General features: G+C 45.7%; 1 non-coding gene across 1 annotated transcript; it reads left to right on the forward strand.

The window, feature by feature from the left end:
* The first annotated feature begins 8,480 nt into the window (after nt 1-8,480).
* Nucleotides 8,481-8,584, forward strand: LOC115834984. The gene has a single exon (XR_004029964.1). It is a non-coding gene; the product is annotated as a small nucleolar RNA U13 (small nucleolar RNA).
* The last annotated feature ends 7,657 nt before the right edge of the window (nt 8,585-16,241 follow it).

Consider the following 16,241-nt stretch of genomic DNA (forward strand, 5'->3'; position numbering starts at 1 on the left):
GGGAAATGACCACTGGTGGATCTGCAGACCCAGCGGGTCCACTGTGAGCTGGACTTTACTGGAACTCCATTTATCACCTGGCCCTCATAGACCTCCACTCTTAGAAGGGGATATAATGACACCTTGCATCTCTGGCTATCAATGTCATTGCAAATCCTGGGTCCCGTGGTCCTCAAAATATCTGGCTATTCCCTTTTGCCCAGTGTACAATCTCATCCAAATTAAGTCCCTTTGGGGAAGGATTTGGGGGAATCCTCACAAATGCATACTTGCCTAGTATTATAGATTCCGTCTTTTCAGGGACTGTCTCTTCAGTCTGTAGGTTTTTTATCTTAAAATTGGCTCAGGCTTAGGAATTGAACAGGGATCTTGAATTTTTATTCAAGCCCACTGGACCTCCATTCTTGCCTTATTTGTCTTGTCCTTTTCTTTTCTTTTCTTTTTTTCTTTCTTTTTTTCTCTCTCTCTTTCTCTCTCTCTCCCTCCGTCTTTTCTCTCTCCTTTCTTTCTTTATTTTCTTTCTTTCTCTGTTTCTTTCTCTTTCTCTCTTTCTCTCTCCCTCTTTCTGTCTCTTTCTTTGTTTATTCCTTCCTTCCTTCCTTTCTTCTCACTGTTTTTTTAAGCGAGAGGGTCTTGCTTGGTTGCCCAGGCTGGAGTGCTGTGGCACAATCATAACTCACTGAAGCTTTGAACTTCTGGGCTCAGGCAATCCTCCCACCTCAGCCCAGTAGCTAAGATAACAGATGTGCACCACCAAGCCCAGCTAATTGCCTTATTTTTCATTAAAGATGTTATGCAGCACACTTTCTGGCTGTTTGTCTATCTTTTAGAGATGCCATGTTTCACAACCCACTTCCATAACTCTCTGAGGGTCAAGCCCCATGACTGTCACTCCAGCTTTGCCAGGTTTTACAGTTATTATGGCTTCGTGGTTTTTGGGGCTTGCATGCTGCCCTGGCCTCTGTTCCTCAGGGCCCCTTCATACCCATGGAGGTTAGTGAGGCCCTCTCTGTGACTGTCTCTCCTGCAGTTGCTTCCAGCCTGATGAGCCACTGCTGAACGTCATTCATTCCTGGTGCTCTTGTGGATTTGTCCTCTGGGCCCTCCATGGAACGTTCTCCTCTGGTGGGTCTCCCTCTAACACTGTGTTGCTTCTCCACCCCAGCACACCTGCTCCCTCAGCCTCATACACCTTCTGCCACCATCCTCCAGAGCAGCTCGAGCATTTCCCATTCTGCTCTGTGTTAACCATTCCATAGCTTTTCTCCAGGCATCTAAGTACCACCCTAGCCTAGCAGCTGAGTTTTTTTCCATCCCTCAGGGTCCTCAATTGGGTGTTAGCATCTCATGTTCTAAGAAACAGTCTCCAAGTTAATCCGTTCTTGTTTATCCAACCTCCCACTCCAACCCACCTGATCAAACACCCTAAAATCCAATCCCAGAAGCCGTCCCCTGGCTCTGGCTATCTGTTTCCTACAATTCCTTAGGTGTGGATTCTCTTTTTCTCCCTCATCTGGCCCGGTTCATCTCCAGCCAGGGTGTGTTGGAATTTAACCCAGTTATCAGCCTGGTAGCGGAGATGAGGGTGTTCCTTAGGGGATCACCTGGTGCCTCAATAAGGAGAAGTGTTGACAGCACTTTCCAGGCACAACGGACGAGCTGGCAGGGCAGACAACTTCTGCAAGGCCGGGGGTCCACCAGCATCTGTGGAATCAACGTCCTCAACATCCATCTAGATGCTCCCATCCATGCTTCAGGGTCACAGGCTATCTTACTCTACTCCAGCTGCTGTAATAAAATACCATAGATGACAGCTTCAACAGTAGACATTTATTTTCTCACAGTTATGGAGGCTGCAAAGTCTAACATCAAGGTGTCAGCCAATTCTGTTTCTGGTGAGGGCCCTTGTCCTGGCTTTCAGATGGCTACCTCCTTACTGTGTCCTCACATGGCAGAGACAGAGAAAGACAGAGTCTCATGAGGCCACTCACTCTGCAGTCCTTCCAGTCTTCTCTGACTCCAGTTGTCAGAGACGTAAAAATGTGACATTCAAAAAGAATTAGCCTATAACATTTTTTAATTCTTAGGTGTTGATCTAAATATCCACTTCTGCCAATAAATGACAGAGATCAACTTCCTTATCCCCGCAGTTCCCACCATACTGGTAGGTATTCATTATTTGCTCCTAGAGGTTAAAGATAGAACTACCTGCATGCCAGGCACCATGGCTCACGCCTGTAATTCCATCACTCTGAGAGGCCAAGGTGGGGTAGATCATTGAGCCCACGAGTTCAAGACCAGCCTGGCCAACATGGTGAAACCCATCTCTAATAAAACTACACAAAGTAGCTGGGCATGGTGGTGGGAGCCTGTAATCCCAGCTACTTGGGAGGCTGAGGCAGGAGAATCATTTGAACCCAGGAGGCAGAGGCTGCAGTGAGCTGAGATCATGCTACTACACTCCAACCTGGGTGACAGAGCGAGACTCCATCTGAAAACAACAACAACAACAACCTGCCACTGATGGCAGGAAATGAGGCTGAGTATGCTAAATGCTGTCTTCATGTTTTGTCCCACGTCAATTCCATAATTTTCTTCTGGAATGCTTACCACCAAAAAGCAGTTGTAATGATTTGCCACTGTCGCTTTTATAACGTTCACGATGCTAAATGCATCTCTGTGAATGTTAAATGTCCAGTAAAGGTGCATCCCCACACTACTTCTGAAAGGAAAGTGGTGAGTGGGTGGGATTTCATTCCTTTACCCAGGGGAGAAGCTCGAGTCCAGAGCAGAGCAGCCACTGTCTGGGAATGAACTACTGCAGGCCAGAGAGCCCCTGATCGCCAAAGGCCTTCCCAGGACAGCTCCAAGTCGGTCCTGTGCCAACAGATCTTTACATCTGTCCTCTGCCAACAGATCTTTACATCTGTCCTCTGCTTTTTCTCTTTTATTTCGTGTCCTATCCCAGTACCTCCTGACCCTAGTCAAAATCAGTTTCCAGTTAACAGTGGTACAGTCCCATAAGCTCCTTCTGGCCTAAACGTAACATAAAATAAGAATAAAACGATCGCGATTGTCAAGTCAGCATTTCCTTATTGAGCTCCTGCTGCATACCAAGCACACACTGTTAAGTCCTGGGCTACGGAGATAATAAGATGCCAGCCCCACTTTCCCAAAGCTCCCAGTCAGCTTGTTCACAGTCCTCATGCTCTCGCTGTCTTCGGAGCACTGGTGTCTAAATTATTCACAGAGGATAACAGTCTATTTTGGGGTAATTCCTATCACACTTCGTGGTGACTGCTTCCATTTTTAAAATAGCCTCAAGTATGACTATTAATCAGGATACCATTAAAAATAATATGTCAGGGTGACATTCATTTCCATTCCGCAAATAATGTCACCAGCACTGAATTCTTGAACAACGGGACATTTACCAGGAGGGACAGGGTTGTGTCTTTTATGTTTTCTTTCTTTCCTTTCTTTTGTTTTTTTTTTTGTTTGTTTTTTTGTTTTTTTTTTTGAGATAGAGATTCGGTCTGTCCTCCAGGGTGGAGTGCAGTGGCGCCATCTCGGCTCACTGCAAGCTCCGCCTCCTGGGTTCACGCCATTCTCCTGCCTCAGCCTCCCGAGTAGCTGGGACTACAGGCGCCCGCCACTGCACCCAGCTAATTTTTTGTATTTTTAGTAGAAACGGGGTTTCACTGTGGCCTCGATCTCCTGACCTCGTGATCTGCCCGTCTCGGCCTCACAAAATGCTGGGATTACAGGCATGAGCCGCCGTGCCTGGCCCCTTTCTTTTCTTTTCTTTTCTTTTTCTTTTTTCTTTTCTTTCTTTTCTTTCTTTCCTTTTTTCTTTTCTTCCTTTCCTTTCCTTCCTTCCTTCCTTCTCTCTCTCTGTCTCCCTCTCTTTCTCTCTTTCCTCTTTTTTTGAGACCGGGTCTTGTTCTGTCACCCAAGCTGGAGTGTAGTGGTGCGATCATAGCTCACTGCAGCCCGGAACTCCTGGGTTCAAGCGGTCGTCCCACCTCACACTCCTGAGCAGCTGGGACCGCAGGCATACACCACCGCATCTGGCTAATTTTTTCACTTTTTGTAGAGATGGGATCTCATCATATTGTCCAGGCTGCTCTTGAACTCCTGGGCTCAAGTTTTCCTCCAGCCTTGGTCTCCCAAAGTGCTGGGATTACAGGCGCGAGTCACTGCACCCAGCGTTTCTAACACTGAGCAACCAAGACATGCCTGACACTTCATAGGAGCTCAGCAAATGTTTACTGAGCTCGTTTTAAATTCACTCGGGACCTGATTGCAGATGCATGAGGATCTTTTTTATGATTTCAAACTCCAAGGTCAGAAATGCTCCCAAAACTTCTTCATGTGTCTTAGAAACCCAATGTTGCATATATATATATTTATATTTGGGCCAGGTACAGTGACTCAACATGCCTATAATCCAAACGCTTTGGGAGGCCAAGGCAGGAGAATTACTTGAGCCCAGCAGTTTGAGGCTGCAGTGTGTTATGATTCCGCCACTGCACTCTAGCAGCCTAGGGGACAGAGCTGAGATGCTGTCTTTAGTATATATATTTATACACACACATACACATTGTATAAATCTTCATCCTCTCATTTGTTAGGTTAATACATTTCATAAGTTTATTATTCAGTGTGTGAAAAGGTACATAGTTTTCATTTGTTTAAAATCTGCCTCTATTAAAAGTCAAGAGCTGCCCCCTTTTGAGTTGGGTAAAAGTCAGTGTGGTCCATTTCCACTTTTCTCTAGCACTAACAGTCTAGGCTTATTTGATTTCTTAAATTAGATGTTCGAGATAATTGCAGATCTCAAATCTATCTGTTGTGCCCTTCACCCAGTCTCTCACTAATGGTAGCATTTTGCGTAACTATAGTACCCAGTGTCACAACTGGGAAATTGACGTTGATGTAATCCACTGACCTTTTTCAGATTTCACTAGTTTTACATCAGATTTTCACTAGGGGTGTGTGTGTGTGTGTGTGTGTTTAGTTCTATATAGTTTTATTGCATGGGTGGGTAAAACTACCACCACAGGCAAGCTACGGAAGAGTTTCATGATCACCACGGTCCCTGGTGCTTCACTTTTAATTTTTTTTTGAGACGGAGTCTCGTTTTGTTGCCCAGGCTAGAGTGCAGTGGTGCAATCTCCGCTCACTGCAAGCTCCGCCTCCCGGGTTCACGCCATTCTCCTGCCTCAGCCTCCCGAGTTGCTGGGACCACAGGCACCAGCTACCATGCCCAGCTAATTTTTTGTATTCTTAGTAGAGACGGGGTTTCACCATGTTAGCCAGGATGGTCTCGATCTCCTGACCTTGTGGTCCACCCGCCTCGGCCTCCCAAAGTGCTGGGATTACAGGCATGAGCCACCGTGCCTGGACCCCTGGTGCTTCACTTTTACAGTCATAGCCATCTGTCTTCCTCCCCACCTCCCTAACCCTGGCAATCACTTGTCTATTCTATTCTCCGTCTCTATAATTTGGGTGTTTTGTTTTGTTTGGAGATAGGGTCTTGCTCTGTCACCCAGGCTCTGGAGTGCAGTGGTGCAATCACAGTCACTGCAGCCTCAATCTCAAGTGCGGTTGCAGGTGATCCTCTCACCTCAGACTCCCAAGTAGCTGGGACAACAAGCACACACCACCATACCCAGGTAATTTTTCTGTTTTTTATAGACACAAGGTCTTTCTTTTTCTTTCTTTCTTTCTTTCTTTCTTTCTTTCTTTCTTTCTTTCTTTCTTTCCTTTCTTTCTTTCTTTCTTTTCTTTTTCTTCTTTCTTTCTTTCTCTCTCTCTTTTTTTTTTTTTGTCAGAGTCTCAGTCTGTCACCCAGGCTGGAGTGCAATGGCACAATATCGGCTCACTGCAACCTCCGCCTCCTGGGTTTAAGCTGTTCTCGTGTCTCAGTCTCTTGAGTAGCTGGGATTACAGGTGCACGCCACCATCCCTGGCTAATTTTTGTATTTTTAGAAGCAATGGGGTTTCACCACATTGGCCAGGCTGGTCTTGAACTCCCGACCTCAGGTGATCCACCCACCTCAGCCTCCCAAATTGTTGGGATTCCAGACGTGAGCTACCACACCCGACCTAAAAATGGGGTTTCACCATGTTGGCTAGGCTGGTCTCAAACTCCTGGACTCAAGCAATCCACATGCCTCGACCTCCCAAAGTGCTGGGATTACAGACATGAGCCACTTCACCTAGCAGTTTCGTTTATAGAATGTTATATAAGTGGAATCGCATAGCATATAAGCTTTTGAAATTTGCTTTTTTCGCCCCACATAATTCCCTTGAGATTCATCCCAGGTACCTGCATGCATCTATAGCCATTTGTTTTTCTTGCTGAATAGTACTCCACAGCATGGCTCTAGCACAGTTTGTATAACTATTCACCTACTGAAGGACATTTTGGTTGTTTCTAGTTTGAGGTTAGGTCTACTTAATTTAATTTAATTTAATTTGTTATTATTATTTGAGATGGAGTCTTGCTGTGTCACCCAGGCTGGAGTGCAGTGACATGATCTCGGCTCACTATAACCTCCACGTCCCGGGTTCAAGCAGTTCTCCTGCCTCAGCCTCCCAAGTAGCTGGGATTACAGGCACCTGCCACCATGTCCAGCTAATTGTTTTGTATTTTTAGTAGAGATGGGGTTCCACCAAGTTGGCCAGGCTGGTTTCAAACTCCTGACCTCGAGTGATCCGCCCTCCTCGGCCTCCCAAACTGCTCATTACAGGCGTAAGCCGCTGCGCCTGGCCAGGTCTATTTAGTTTTATAAAATAAAATCATTAGGCATATTATCTGTCAGTTTTACCGTATTAAAAAGTCCAAATGCTTTCAGTTTCCTTCCAAATCCCCGTCCTTGCCTTTTCCTTTAACTTTTAAAGTGCCCTGCTCAGGTCCTAAGCATATTTTTCTGAGGTTTATTGACCAAAATTCCATAAAATTCAGACTCAAAAATACAATACTTTTGCCAGATGTGGTGGCTCACTCCTGTAATCCCAGCCATAATCCCAGCCCTTAGGGAGGCTGAGGCGGTAGGATAGGGGTTAAAGAACAGACTGGGCAACATAGCAAGACCCCGTCTCTACAAAAAATTTAAAAAGTAGCCAGACGTAGTGGTGTGCACCTGTAGTCCCAGTTACTTAGGAGGCTGAAGTGGGAGGATTGCTTGAGCTAAGGAGTTCCAGGCTGTATTGAGCTATGATCACACCACTGCACTCCAGCCTGGGTGACAGAACAAGACCCTGTTTCTTTCTTAAAATGCAATACTTTTATATGATAGTATAATAATGTTTTATCTTATGTTTCTGCTACTTCTCTTGATTGGGCCCAACATATAGCCAACTTTTTTGGCTGCCTAAAGTTGATGAACTCAGAAAACAGTCTAATATTCCGCACAGACGTATGTTTAGCCCTAGGAGCTATAAGTATAGTCTGGACTATTTTTGTCAACATTCCATCTTGGCCAGGCACCTATACTTCCCAGCTACTCGACAGGCTGAAGCAGGAGGATCACTTGAGCCCAAGAGTTCATTTAAGGCCCAGTGAGCTATGATCACGCCATTGCGCTCCAGCCTGGGTGACATAGCGAGACCCTGTCTCTAAAACAATAAAAATAAAAATTCCATCTTTCATTGACCTGGGCTGAAACCCACCTACCGCTTCTCTAGCTCAGAGAGTCTGGCAAGAGTTTCATGTATCTTATGACTTTTTGTTTGTATCTCCACTACCTGTCAAGTCCTGTGCTATTGGAAAACTTAGGGACTGTGCCATGCAATCTCCTTCCCTACTCTTACATAAAGGACCAAGGCTTTGGGCCAGCTTTTCTCAATTTCTTGGTCCTGTGTCCGTTGCAAATGAGAGTCTTATCTATGACTGCTCTCTGTTCATCAGAAAGAAGGAATTCATTTCACTTTCCAAAACCCTGAAGCAGCTCTGTAAGTGCTAGGAAACCAGGACTGTGCCTACCATAGGCTGAAGAAGAAAGAGACCAGTGAGCCATGCCAGTGGTTCCCACACCTGCCTGCACCTCATACCCAGGCACATTAGAGCTGAGGAAGCCCCAGGGCATGAGTATCTTTAGAAAAACCCAGGGACTCAAATACATGCTGGTAAATATAGACACTTGAATACTAGGCAACCATCAAAAAGACTGGGGCAGCTGTTTATAACACTGGTAAGAAAAAGTCTCAAGATCAGATGTTATATGAACGGAGCTGGTGTAAATCAGTATGCTTCCATTTGTATAGGGGATAATAATGTGTATTTGCCTTTGGTTATAGAAGCATAAAATCTCTAGAAGGATTCACAAGACCCTTGGGATGAGGGTTGCCTCTGAGGGAGTTATAGGAGACTGGGAGACCGAGGGCAGAGAGCAACTTTTCCTATGGACCTTTTAAAATTAGTTGAATGTTAAAGCAGGTAAATAGATTACCTGTGTCAAAAATCAGATTAGATCCTTTTGTAGGTCATAAGTGCGATGATTGGGATGTTGTGCTCGAGCGTGAGATGTGCCTCCCTCAAACCTTGTTACAACGTTGGCACATTACCTGTCTTACATGAAAAAAAAAAAAAGAAAAGGGGGACAGGCGTGGTGGCTTTCACCTGTAATCCCAGTACTTTGGGAGGCCAAGGCGGGAGATCACATGAGGTAAGGAATTTGATACCAACCTGGCCAACATGATGCAAGCCTATCTGTACTAAAAATACAAAAATTAGCTGGGCATGGTGGTGTGCGCCTGTCATCCCATGTACTTGGGAGGCTGAGGTAGGAGAATCACTTGAACCTGGGAGGCAGAGGTTGCAGTGAGCCAGTATCGTGCCACTGCACTCCAGCCTGGGCGACAGAGTGTGACTGTGTCTCAAAAAAAAAAAAAAAAAAAAGAAAAGAAAAGGAATCAAATTAAATAAAAAATTAAAACAAAAGTGATTCTAATGCACAGCCAGAATTGAGAACTACTGTGCAACACAGCCGTGAGCCAACAGTGAAAACTACAAGGCCAATTACAAGCTTCAGGGACTATCTGTATATCCATCGCTCTCTTTATTTATTTTGGAACAAGGTGCCTGTGGTCCCAGATACTCAGGAGGCTCAGGTGAGAGGATCGTTCGAGCCTGGAAGTTTGAGGCTGCAGTGAGCTGTGATTGCACCACTGCACTCCAGCCTGGGCAACAGAGTGAGACCCTGTCTCAAAACAAAAAACAAAACAAAACAAAACAAAAAAAACAAAGTTGAAAATTCCCTTTTAGGTCCACATCCACTTACATTTAAAAAATTGAGGGATAATGGGCCAGGTACAGTGTCTCACACCTGTAATCCTAGCACTTTGGGAGACCACAGCAGGCAGGTCCCTTGAGGCCAGAAGTTTGAGACCAGCCTGGCCACATGGTGAAACCCCATCTCTACTTTAAAAAAAGCAGCTGGATGTGGTGATGCACACCTGTAATCCCAGCTACTCGGGAGGCTGAGACAAGAGAATTGCTTAAATCTGGGAGACAGAGGCTGCAGTGAGCTGAGGTTGCACTATTGCACTCCAGCCTGGGCAACAGAGCAATGCTCGGAAAAAAAAAAAAAAAAAAGCAAAATTGAGGGATAATGTAAATAGAGAAACGTGTACAAGTGCACACCTTGACAAATTTGCATATGTGTACAACTGCAAAATCACCATTCAGATCAAGATATAAACCATTTCTAGCCTGGGCAAATGGTGAAACCTTGTTTCTACTAAAAATACAAAAATTAGCTGGGCATGGTGGTGCAAGCCTGTAATCCCAACTACTCGGGAGGCTGAGGAAGGAGAATCACTTGTACCTGGGAGGCAGAGGTTGCATTACCTGGGATTGCACCACTGCCCTCTAGGCTGGGTGACAGAGAGAGACCCTGACTCAAAAAATACTAATATTAACCCCCTTTCGGAAGTAAATGCTCTTCTCTCTTCTCTGGCCTGTTCTTAGACTTCATATAAACAGAATGCAGCGTGTGTTCTTTTGTGTCTGCTTTCTCGCATGCAGCCCTACGCCTGTGAGAGTGATTCATGCTGTTGCATTCAGCAGCGGGTTGTTGTTGTTTTTGCTGGGTAGTCTTCCATTGTATGAAATTTATTTATTCATTCTTCTGTTGATGGGCGTTTGGGTTATTTGCCATTTGGGGCTATTATGCATGAAGCTATATGAACAATCTTATAGCTGCCTTTTGTAGGCACTCATTTCTCTTGGGTACTCTTACATCTTCTTAACGACATTCTTCAGTTGTGCAATTAACTGCTCCATGTTTATCTTCCCTGAGGGTTTAGAAGGTCCTTGATGGTAAGGCAGGATCTGGCCCTGTGCACAGGAGGCAAAAAGATTCTCCATTGCCTTTCACCTTTATCCTGTATTCTAGCCTGGGAGGAGAGGCAGGTGCCTGCAAAAATGGCAGCCATCTTCTGATAACAAGAGCAAAAGCAAAAGAAAGGCAGGGCAGGAAGCTGTGAGGACTCTAGTCTTTGATGATACCCTAGAGACATGGATACCAGCTCTGGACTGCCCACCTTCAGATTGGTCTGCAGGAAAAGAGAGAAAAAAATAGAAATAAGTGCATGGAGTAGAGCAGAGAGGAAGGATGGAGAAGGTCCCGATGGGTATGGGTCCGAGTCCCAATTCATTTCTGAGACCCGGCTGCACCCTGCTCCTTCTCTCTTTGCTTAAGCGTTACTTGATTTCCATCACTTCACCTGAGGATCCTGCGTAAGTCAGTCCTTTGGCAATGCATTATCACTGATGTTCATAATTTTGTCAGTAACTCGTGAAGAAAAGGTTAAAAATATGCCTGATCACCTCTAATTTGAAAGAAACAAGTGAGGCATCACAGCGTGGTGGCAATCCCATGGGCTGCAGGGTTGGACAAAATTGAAATCAAATCGCCACTCGGGCACTCGCTCACTCAGCGTATAATTCTGGCCATGTTACACAAGTTCTCTGGGCTTCTATTTTTCTCACTATCTAAACGGTGAGAATAATACCGGCTTTTTGGGGTTCTTAAGGGCTAAATGCAACAATGTATGTAAAAGGCTGGCGGATCATTAGTATTTAGTAATGACATGAATTATTTAAAAAGGTGAAGTATATATTCATATATATATATGAAAGGTTTACCTGGAAAATGATTTTTCTATTTAATGGGCTTATCTTTATTGAGAGAGAGAGAGAGAGAATTCCCTTATTTCCTAGTGATGGCATATGGTAGACTATCAACGTACACTAGTCCCAACTTGGAGTACAGCAAAGATTATTTTTAAGTATCAATAAACTGCCAGAAAAAAATTATGTGTTAGCTAAATGGTATCCTCAAAGTAAGATTTCTGAAATTTATAGGCACTGTGAAAAGGGATTTGCAGGCCAGGGCTGCTCTGAGCTTCACTTGCCAGAGCTTGGGGACAAATAGGATGTCTCAGAATACCAGCTGACTCTACAGGCCGCACGCCTCCTGCATTCGTCGAAGCCCCAGAGGCTTCGTGTAATCTCTGGGCTAGAAAACCACATGCCCATGTCTGCTCTTCATCATGGACGGCCATAACTTTAAATACACGACAGTACTTTACAATCAAACACATCCAGATGGACGGCTCCCCCAAAGCCAAATCTATAGCCAGGACGCAGATTTCTCGAGGAAAATGCAGCCAAGCCGGATACGAAAACAACTCAGGGAACAAAAAGTCCCCGCCACTGTAAAACCATGGTTCCCTCTGCTCCTCCGAATGGAGCACCACAAGCAGGAGGTGAGGAGCACAGGCGCCAGGCGTCTGGGAGGACCTAGGGTCCGACACCAAGGCCCAGGAAATGGGCAGGGGGCATGCATGCGGAAGACAGAAGCGACAGTGGGGAGGGCAGACATACCCCTCTCTACTCCTCGTTAAAGTGTGAGGGCTCAGCCTTGCACACCCCTGAGGCCCCACTGCGTGCACAGTCCTGCAGCATGGGCCACCTTACCTGTGCTAGGCCCAGCCCCTCGAGAAGATGGACCACAGAGGATGCTCACTCTCCTGGAAGCCACTGCGGCTCCAGCTTCTCCCAGCGTGGCGGACCAAGATCACAGATGGTTAGGTTGCTCCAAAGTGGCCAGCCCGATGGGAACTGCCTTGTGCTAACTAGACTCGTAGGAGGCTTGTTGATGGCCCAGATGCCTGTTGACTCGTCTTTTTTTTTGTTTTTATTTGAGACAGTCTCACTCTGTCACCCAGGCTGGAGTGCAGTGGTGCCATCATAGCTCACTGCAGCCATGACCTCCTGGGTCCAAGCCATCCTACTGGGTCAGCCTCCCGAGTAGCTGGGACTACAGGTATGCACCATCATGCCCAGCTAATTTTTCTTTTTTTCTTTTTTTGTAGAGACAGGGTCTCGCTAAGTTGCCCAGGCTGGTCTCAGAGTCCTGGGCTTAAGCAGCCTTCCCACCTCGGCCTCCCAAAGTCCTGGGCTATCAGTTGTGAGCCACTGCAGCTGGCCCAGACTGATCTTTTATTAGAAGAATGCACGTTTTTGCAGGCTGCCCTTGTTTGGTAACATCCTTTCCTCCAAACCTTCTTCACTTCTGTCTTCCACCAGCCTTTATTCGCCCCGTGTCCACATTTTCTGGAGCCTTCTCTTAGGGGCTAAACTACTGGATAAACTGTTAATGAATTATGGTGGGAAGAGTCAAGGATAGGTTGTTTCTTTCCTAATAGCAATAACAATAGTTACCATTTATTAAGCAGTTATTATGTACAAAGTTGGTAAGTGTTTTACATATATGACCTCATATAATTCTCAATCCTATGCAATGGACACCAAATTATCATCATCCTGATTTTTATAGATGAAGAAATGGAAGGTGGGCATAGTAGCAGGTGCCTGTAATCCCAGCTACTTGGGAGGCTGAGGCACGAGGTTCACTTGAGCCCAGGAGTTCCTGCTGTAATGAGCCATGACTGCACCTGTGAATAATCCCTGCACTCCAGCCTGGTCAACGCAGCGAGACCCCATCTCTAAAACAAGAAAAGAAATGGAGGCTCGGAGTGATTAAGTAACTTAACTGTCCCAGGTTGGGCTCCTCAGCAAGGAGAGTCCAGGGTTAGTATGCAGTGTGTTCCTCAGGGGGTACCCTTGAGATGACACCCTTGGAAGGGAAGGGAGGGAGCAGGAGAGGGCAGATAAAGAAGTGGAGCTCTGGTGCAACCACTGCCAGCCTCAGCCAGCACGTGGGAAGCTCTGGAGCCCGAATGGCACTTCAGGGTTATCTCGAAGTGGGCCAGGGTGGCCAGGCCTTTATGCCCTCTCGATCAGTCACTGGACATGGGACAGCCCTGAAGGGTGTGGCCCTGGGCAAGGTGGCTCTGCAGCTGAGGCAAACCCTGGGGGTGCTAGCAGCTGGAGGTAGTCTGTGACCACACTCCCAGCAGTTGGGGTAACAAGTCCCTCACTGGCATGAGAATTGAACGAGTCTGGAATGGTAAGAAGGTCCCACTTTGAGTGGAAGGGTGGGATGGGGACAGAAGGGTCTCTGATCCCAGATCCTCCTAATTACCCACCTTTTCATACTGCCTCCCACAACCCTCTAAATTGAATGCTGAATGTTCGCCTCTCAAAAGGTGCTTTTCTTCTGTTTGCTTGGCCTACACATAGGTCCCCTCCTCCCAGGTAGCTGAGACTCTTGGCTACGTTCATGATTCTTGCCTAAAGCAGATGGCCTGTGCCCCTCCGTGGAAGAACAGTGGCCTCAGCAGTGCCAACATTCTGAGTCCTCGGCCTGGGGTAAAATCCAATCTATGTGTCCCTCATAACATGCTCAGTTGTCACAACCACCCCAAGACCAAGCACACATGCCGCAGGACAAAGCCAAGCATCCCAGAAGCCCCTCTTCATCCTGCTAACCATGTACACTCTCCGTCCACTTTTTCTCTAAAAATTAATTTTTGAGAATTTTTTTTTTTTTGAGTTGGGATCTCACTCTGTCGCCCAGGCTGGAGTGCAGTGGCATGATCATAGCTCACTGTAGCCTCAAACTCCTGAGCTCCAGCAATCCTCGTGCCTCAACCTCCCAAGTCACTGGGACTACAGGCATGTACCATGACACCCAGCTAGTTTTTAAATATTTTATAGAGATGGAGTCCCACTATATTGCCCAGGCTGGTCTCAAACTCCTGGTCTCAAGAGATCCTCCCACCTCAGCCTCCCAAAGTGCTGGGATTTCTGGCATGAGTCACAACACTCGGCATTTTGATATCTTATTTATTTGTTTATTTTTTTATTATTTTTTGAGATGGAGTCTCGCTTTGTCACCTATGCTGGATGGAGTGCAGTGGCATGATCTCGGCTCACTGCTACCTCTACCTCCTGGGTTCAAGCAAGTCTCCTGTCTCAGCCACTCGAGTTGCTGGGACTACAGTCGCATGCTACCATGCCCTGTTAATTTTTTTTTTTTTTTGTATTTCTAGTAGAGGTGGGGTTTCACCATATTGGTCAGGCTGGTCTCGAACTCCTGACCTCAGGTGATTACCTGCTTTGGCCTCTCAAAGTGCTGGGATTATGGGTATGAACCACTGCGCCTGGCCTGAGATCACATTTCATTTGCTCTTTCCTAACAGAGCTCTTAAACAAAGAATGTGTCAAACAATCCAAGAGTCACAGATCAATTTTATAAAAATGACGTTTTATCCCTGTAAAAATTTCAAACCATGTATTTTTAAAATTGCTCACAATGATACACCCATGGGTAACCACAGTGAATATTTTGAGCATTTCCTTCCTGAAAGTTCTGTGTATGTATACAGATTAAACTATGGGTTCTCTGAATAGTCACTGTGTTCCAGCCTGGGCAGCATAGTAAGACCCCATCTCTAAAAAAAAAATTAATATTAAATAAAATAGGTGTCTTCAATTTTACATAAATGAGGATATGGCAGACATGCTTTGCATGTAATCTGCTTTTTCCCTTCCCAATGTGATAGGGGCACATTTCCGTACCTTCAGACAGTCACGCAGGGGCGTCACAGTAGCCGGAGATCACCCTGGAGATATGGATAGAGTTGAGGAGAAGGGGCAGGCTAAGGTGAAGTCTTGGAACCTTATCTTTATAAGTCTTTATAAGAGACAACATTGAAGGACTGCAAAATACAATTTAGTTTTTTAAAGGCTTATTCTGGGCCAGGCACAGTGGCTCATGCCTGTAATCCCAGCACTTTGAGAGGCTAGGCAAAAAGATCACTGGAGCTCAGGAGCTCAAGACCAGCCTGGATAATATATTGAGCCTCCATCTCTACAAAAAAAAATAAAAACCTAGCCGGGTATGGTGTTGCACACCAGCTACTTAGGAGACTGAGGCAGGAGGATGGCTTGAGCCCAGGAGGCAGAGGCTGCAGTGAGCCATGATCTCACCATTGCACTCCAGCCTAGGAGACAGAGCAAGACCCTGTCTCAAAAGAAAATAGAAAAGAAGCCGGGCGCCGTGGCTCACACCTGTAATCCCAGCACTTTGGAAGGCTGAGGTGGGAGGATTGCTTGAGCTCAGCGGTTCGAAACCAGCCTGGGCAACATAGCAAAGCCCCATCTCTGCAAAAAATTTTAAAAAGAGAAAAGGCTTATTTTGACTAGTGGTGGTGACAAGAGTGTTTGTTGCTATTATGTAGTCAAAACCTCTGTCTAAATGATTTCTTTTTTAAAAAACATTCTGTAGGTTTTGGGGGAACAGGTGGTATTCGTTACGCGAGCGAGTTCTTTAGTGGTGATTTGTGAGATTTTTGTGCACCCATTACCTGAGCAATATATACTACATCCAGTTTGTAGTCTTTTATCCCTCCACCCCCTCGCAGCCTTTCCCCTGGGTCCCCAAAGTCCACTGTACCATTCTTATGCCTTTGCATCCTCATAGCTTAGCTTCCACCTGTGAGTGAGAACATAGTGTGTTTGGTTTTCCATTCCTGAGTTACTTCACTTAGAATAATGGTCTCCAGTTCCATCCTGGTTGTTGTAAATGCCATTAATTCATTCCTTTTTATAACTGAGTAGGTTTCCATCACATATATATATGAATGATGTGGTATATGTATACGATGTGGTGTATATATATGATGTGGTGTGTATATATATATGATGTGATGTGTGTGTGTATATATATGATGTGATGTGTGTGTGTGTGTGTGTGTGTGTGTGTGTATGAATGATGTGGTATACACCACAATTTCTCTATCCACTCATTGATTATCAT

Source organism: Nomascus leucogenys, chromosome 4 (genome assembly GCF_006542625.1).
Source record: "Nomascus leucogenys isolate Asia chromosome 4, Asia_NLE_v1, whole genome shotgun sequence".
Classification (NCBI taxonomy): domain Eukaryota; kingdom Metazoa; phylum Chordata; class Mammalia; order Primates; family Hylobatidae; genus Nomascus; species Nomascus leucogenys.